Below are 6841 nucleotides of genomic sequence, written 5' to 3' on the forward strand. Positions count from 1 at the left end.
CATGTATCATGCTTAAATAAAAAGGATCTAGGCCATCTTAACAAAGAAGATAAATAATTCACTTTAAACAGGGCATGGAGTGGTGGGGAAGAATTGGCTCTAACTATAAATTATGGAATGACCAACCAAAATGAAATCTCTATGTCCTTACTGGGTCAGAGATATAAATCCCTGCATGTTTCATAACATATTACCCAAATGTTTTGAATAGCTCTTTTGTTAATATTTTAAAAATATAAAACAAAATACAATAACCAATAACTGTAGTATAAAATATAATGCTGAGTACAGTGGAGGATTCAAAGAAGAGATCAGCATCACCCCCAACCTACCTGGCAACAGGGGCTCTATCAGTATTTGAGGTAGGATAATTATTGTATGGGATGGCCCAGTGCATTTCAGGATGTTTTGGATTCCTGTTATTCATCTGCTAAAATGTTGGTAGCATCCTCTAGTTAATTTAACTAAGTGCCTCTACACTTTCCCAAAAACTTTCTAAAGGTATTATCAGCCACAGTTGAGATTTACTGTATGGGAGCTTCCTTGACAAAAGGATTCTTTATAAAAAATTGTGATACTTTCACTCTCTGACTATCCCACCCCATTTTGAAGGTAATAAGAGAGAAGCAAAAAAGAAATGCTTTAAATTTTCTATTTTTTTTTTGTTATATTAACACTCATGCTACTCTTGTGACTCACTAAATTTATATATGAATTGTAATGGTAATATCAGGTAATTAATTACCAGAGGAATAATATTTCTTGCATTGATATCAGCTATTATAAAAATTGGACAATTATTATCTGGCTTGGACCCCATTGTTAGACAACAGACACATAAAAGAATGATGCATTTTAATCAACGCATAAGTATTCCTATACTATAGTTTATAGAGGGCTAGCTTAAATTTATTTATTGTAGTCAAAGTCAAAAAAATGAATAAATTTAGACTATAGTTCCTGACTTGGATCTTTAATTGTGCAGAGCATTTGATTTTTGTCTATTTACTCACATGTGATTAGAACTTAAGTTCCCAAAATGTAAAATATGCTGGTAAGTCAGGATGTCAATTTGATAACTTATAGTGGGCTTAGACTTAGTTTGAGACCAGAATGTTTGTGTCTTTTGGTCAGGACAGTTAATAAGCCCAAGTCATAATTAAAAGCCTGTGAATCCAGCTCTCCCACTTCTCCCCCTGTGTTTGCTTAACCTGCTCTAATTGTAACCTGACCTGGTGCATCTTGTTGGCCCATCTCCAACTTGTGCTCAACAAACTATTCTCATGGTGTGTATCTTTAGAAAAATTAAATAATGGTTTTACTGCTCTGCTTAAATCCCTCCAATATCATCCCACTGCTCTTAACATTTAAAAAAAAAAAAAGAGAGAGAGAGAGAGAAAGAGAGAGAGATTTTTCAGAAAAATCAAAACTCAGAGGCAGCAACAAACAGATCAGAGATCTAAAAACTTGTGAAAGAAATTCTTCAAGCTGGATAGAAATGATAACAAATGGAAATTGGAGGTGATACAAAGAGATAAAGAACAATGAAACTAGTAAGTGTTTGGGCAAATATAAAAGCTTGTCTATTTTTCTCTATTTCTTTAAAAACATTGAATTTTTACAGCAAAAATAATATTACATTGTAGATTTTCTATTTGTAGAAGCAAATTACAGGATAAAGGGGGTTGAAGAAACTACATTTTAAAGGATCTTTTATTTTACATAAGGTGGCACATATTAAGTCCAATTAAACTCAATTTTATGTCCCACAGCAATCTATTAAAACATGAGAACAAAAACATATAATAAAAATTTGATATAGAAATTTAAATGAAATAGAAAAGCAATATTTGAGTAATGAAAAGGGAAACAGAAAATAGGAAAAGAAAAATCAAGGAAACAATGGAACAGCAGGAAAAAAATAGCAAAACTATAGGCTTAAATGGAATCATATCACTAGTTACATTAAATGCAAATAGACCAAATAATTAAAAGACAAAAACTGTCAGACTAAATAAAAAAGTAAGAGTCAAGTATACCACATATACAAAACAGATTGAAAGTAAAAGGAAAAGAATTATAAATCATTCAAACAATTAGAATATGATTGTATAAACAGCAAACAAGTCAGATTTCAAGAAAGAAGTATTACCAAACACTGTGATAACAGGGGCAACTCATCAGAAATATTTAAAAATTCTAAAAGTGATGTATTTAGTAAATTTTAAAATACAAGGTTAAAATCCATACCCCCAAAAGATGTTAAGAGGATCACTGATAATGATAACTAATTTAAAAACTAAATCTGAAAAGCTTACAAGAGTAAAGCAGAATGTTTTCATAATCCAGAGGTAGGCAATGATTTCTTAGAGATGATCAAAAATACTGAAGATAAATGAAGTACATATATATACATTTATATATAAACTGGATTTATCAAATTAAAAACTGCTGCTTATCCAATGATACTCCTCACAAAGATGAAAAGCAAAGTCCAATCTGAGAGAAAATAGTCCCAGCATAAGTATATAACAAAGCACTCCTATCCAGACTCCAGTAAAGAACACTTACAAGAACTTCCCTGGTTGACCAGTAGTTAAGAATCTGCCTTCAAGTGAAGGGCATGCGGGTTTGATCCCTTGTCAAGGAACTAAGATCCCACATGCTGTGGGGACACTAAGCCCAAATACTGCAACTACTGAGCTTGTGGACCACAATTCGAGAGAAGCCTGAGCACCATAAGGGAAGATCACCGATGTCACAACTAAAACCCTATGTGGCTAAAAATAAATAAATAAAATAAATTTAAAATAATTATAGAAAGGAACACTTACAATTGAATAATATATGAAACATAATTTTAAAATGGGTAAAACTTGAACAGACATTTCACAAAATAAGTTAAATAAATGTCTAATAAGTGCATAGTAAGATGTTGAACAATCTTGCTGTTGTTCAGTTGCAAAGTCATGTCGGACTCTTTGTGAACCCACGGACTGTAGCCCACCAGGCTCCTCTGTTCATGGGGATTTCCAGGCAAGGATACTGGAGTGGGTTGCCATTTCCTCCTCCAGGGGATCTTCCCGACCCAGGGATGGAACCCGCATCTCCTGAATTGCAAGCTGGTTCTTTACCACTGAGCCACCAAGGAAGCCCATTGAACATCTTAAATTATTATAAAAATAGAAACTAAATTCATAGTGATAAAACACTTCATACACCATGAACTTCCACGGGCTTCCATGGTGGCTCAGATAGTAAAGCATCTGCTTGCAATGCAGGAGACCTAGGTTCAATCCCTGGGTCAGGAAAATCCCCTGGAGAAGGAAATGGCAACCCACTCCAGTACTCTTGCCTGAAAAATTCCACGGACAGAGGAGCAAGGTGGTCTACAGTCCATGGGGTCACAAAGAGTCGGACACGACTGGAGTGACTTCATACTCACTCACTCACACCATGAACAGTAAATAAGGGCAAAAATGAGAAGGAGATCGAACCCTACTTCATTCAAGGAGACTTTAATATGAGTCAATCAGTTTGAAAAATTGTCCGTTTTTAGAAAGTTAAACATATACCTAGTAGGGAACCCAAAAATTCCAATTCTAAGAATTTATACCTAAACCTTATAAAATAATGTTTATAGAAACTTTATTCATAATAGTCAACAACTAGAAACAATCAAAAATTCATCAACAGGTAGCTGGAAAAACAAATTATGGTACACTGATTCAACAGGATGTTACTTCAATAATAAAAAGAATTGACTAGTGATACATGCAACATGCTTGAATCCTACAAACAAATATTATACAAAGGAAAGCGTGCATATTTTTTTTTTTTTTTTAATTATTTTATTAGTTGGAGGCCAATCACTTTACAACATTTCAGTGGGTTTTGTCATACATTGACATGAATCAGCCATATAGTTACACGTATTCCCCATCCCGATCCCCCCTCCCACCTCCCTCCCCACCCGACTCCTCAGGGTCCTCCCAGCCCACCAGGCCCGAGCACCTGACTCATGTATCCCACCTGGGCTGGTGGTCCGTTTCACCATAGATAATATACATGCTGTTCTTTCAAAACATCCCACCCTCCCCTTCTCCCACAGAGTTCAAAAGTCTGTTCTGTACTTCTGTGTCTCTTTTTCTGTTTTGCATATAGGGTTATCGCCACCATCTATCTAAATTCCGTATATATGTGTTAGTATACTGTAATGTTCTTTATCTTTCTGGCTTACTTCACTCTGTATAATGGGCTCCAGTTTCATCCATCTCATTAGAACTAATTCAAATGAATTCTTTTTAACGGCTGAGTAATATTCCATGGTGTATATGTACCACAGCTTCCTTATCCATTCATCTGCTGATGGGCATCTGGGTTGCTTCCATGTCCTGGCTATTATAAACAGTGCTGCGATGAACATTGGGGTGCACGTGTCTCTTTCAGATTTGGATTCTTCAGTGTGTATGCCCAGAAGTGGTATTGCTGGGTCATATGGCAGTTCTATTTCCAGTTTTTTAAGAAATCTCCACACTGTTTTCCATAGTGGCTGTACTAGTTTGCATTCCCACCAACAGTGTAAGAGGGTTCCCTTTTCTCCACACCCTCTCCAGCATTTATTGCTTGTAGACTTTTGGATAGCAGCCATCCTGACTGGCGTGTAATGGTACCTCATTGTGGTTTTGATTTGCATTTCTCTGATGATGAGTGATGTTGAGCATCTTTTCATGTGTTTGTTAGCCATCTGTATGTCTTCTTTGGAGAAATGTCTGTTTAGTTCTTTGGCCCATTTTTTGATTGGGTCGTTTATTTTTCTGGAATTGAGCTTCAGGAGTTGCTTGTATATTTTTGAGATTAATCCTTTGTCTGTTTCCTCATTTGTTATTATTTTCTCCCAATCTGAGGGCTGTCTTTTCACCTTACTTATAGTTTCCTTTGTTGTGCAAAAGCTTTTAAGTTTAATTAGGTCCCATTTGTTTATTTTTGCTTTTATTTCCAATATTCTGGGAGGTGGGTCATAGAAGATCTTGCTGTGATTTATGTCGGAGAGTGTTTTGCCTATGTTCTCCTCTAGGAGTTTTATAGTTTCTGGTCTTACATTTAGATCTTTAATCCATTTTGAGTTTATTTTTGTGTATGGTGTTAGGAAGTGTTCTAGTTTCATTCTTTTACAAGTGGTTGACCAGTTTTCCCAGCACCACTTGTTAAAGAGATTGTCTTTTTTCCATTGTATATCCTTGCCTCCTTTGTCAAAGATGAGGTGTCCATAGGTTCGTGGATTTATCTCTGGGCTTTCTATCCTGTTCCATTGATCTATATTTCTGTCTTTGTGCCAGTACCATACTGTCTTGATGACTGTGGCTTTGTAGTAGAGTCTGAAGTCAGGCAGGTTGATTCCTCCAGTTCCATTCTTCTTTCTCAAGATTACTTTGGCTATTCGAGGTTTTTTGTATTGCCATACAAATTGTGAAATTATTTGTTCTAGTTCTGTGAAAAATACCGTTGGTAGCTTGATAGGGATTGCATTGAATCTATAGATTGCTTTGGGTTGAATAGCCATTTTGACAATATTGATTCTTCCAATCCATGAACACGGTATGTTTCTCCAACTGTTTGTGTCCTCTTTGATTTCTTTCATCAGTGTTTTATAGTTTTCTATGTATAGGTCTTTTGTTTCCTTAGGTAGATATACTCCTAAGTATTTTATTCTTTTTGTTGCAATGGTGAATGGTATTGTTTCCTTAATTTCTCTTTCTGTTTTTTCATTGTTAGTGTATAGGAATGCAAGGGATTTCTGTGTGTTAATTTTATATCCTGCAACTTTACTATATTCATTAATTAGCTCTAGTAATTTTCTGGTAGAGTCTTTAGGGTTTTCTGTGTAGAGGATCATGTCATCTGCAAACAGCGAGAGTTTCACTTCTTCTTTTCCTATCTGGATTCCTTTTACGTCTTTTTCTGCTCTGATTGCTGTGGCCAAAACTTCCAACACTATGTTGAATAGTAGTGGTGAGAGTGGGCATCCTTGTCTTGTTCCTGATTTCAGAGGAAATGCTTTCAATTTTTCACCATTGAGGGTGATGCTTGCTGTGGGTTTGTCATATATAGCTTTTATTATGTTGAGGTATGTTCCTTCTATTCCTGCTTTCTGGAGAGTTTTAATCATAAATGAGTGTTGAATTTTGTCAAAGGCTTTCTCTGCATCTATTGAGATAATCATATGGTTTTTATCTTTCAACTTGTTAATGTGGTGTATTACGCTGATCGATTTGCGGATATTAAAAAAATATGGAACGCTTCACGAATTTGCGTGTCATCCTTGCGCAGGGGCCATGCTAATCTTCTCTGTATCGTTCCAATTTTAGTATATGTGCTGCCGAAGCGAGCACAAGCGTGCATATTTTATGATTCAGTTTAAATGAAGTTCAAGAGCAGGCAAAAATAATTTGTGCCTATAGAAATCATAGCTGTGGATGCCTGTAAGAGCAAGGATTGACTAGAAGTTGGGGAAAGAATTTTCTGGAGTGATGGAAATGCCCTATATCCTAGCTGGAATAATGGTTACATGCATGCAGACATCTTTCAGAACTCTCTGAACTATATACTTAAGATCTGTACATTATAAAAATTTACCTCAATAAAAATAAACATACTCCTTTTGAAAATTCAAAACAGCATAGGGGGTAGTTTTCCAGTAAAATGTAGCAGAATTAAGAGATAATATTTAAAATGCATTTGAAAATAAATATAAACTTTTAGCTATTCCCTCAAAGAAATAGTGAGTCAAAGAATATAAATGTGTTTCACTGTGCTTAATAAGTATATTAACATTCCAGCT

The 6841-nt window shown here is 35.3% G+C and overlaps 1 non-coding gene across 1 annotated transcript; it reads right to left on the reverse strand.

The window, feature by feature from the left end:
* Positions 1-6285: 6285 nt before the first annotated feature.
* Positions 6286-6392, reverse strand: LOC136173810 (U6 spliceosomal RNA). Its single transcript, XR_010664290.1, has one exon. It is a non-coding gene; the product is annotated as a U6 spliceosomal RNA (small nuclear RNA).
* Between the last annotated feature and the right edge of the window lie 449 nt (positions 6393-6841).

The sequence above is a fragment of the Muntiacus reevesi genome, chromosome 8 (genome assembly GCF_963930625.1).
Source record: "Muntiacus reevesi chromosome 8, mMunRee1.1, whole genome shotgun sequence".
NCBI classification, from domain to species: Eukaryota; Metazoa; Chordata; class Mammalia; order Artiodactyla; family Cervidae; genus Muntiacus; species Muntiacus reevesi.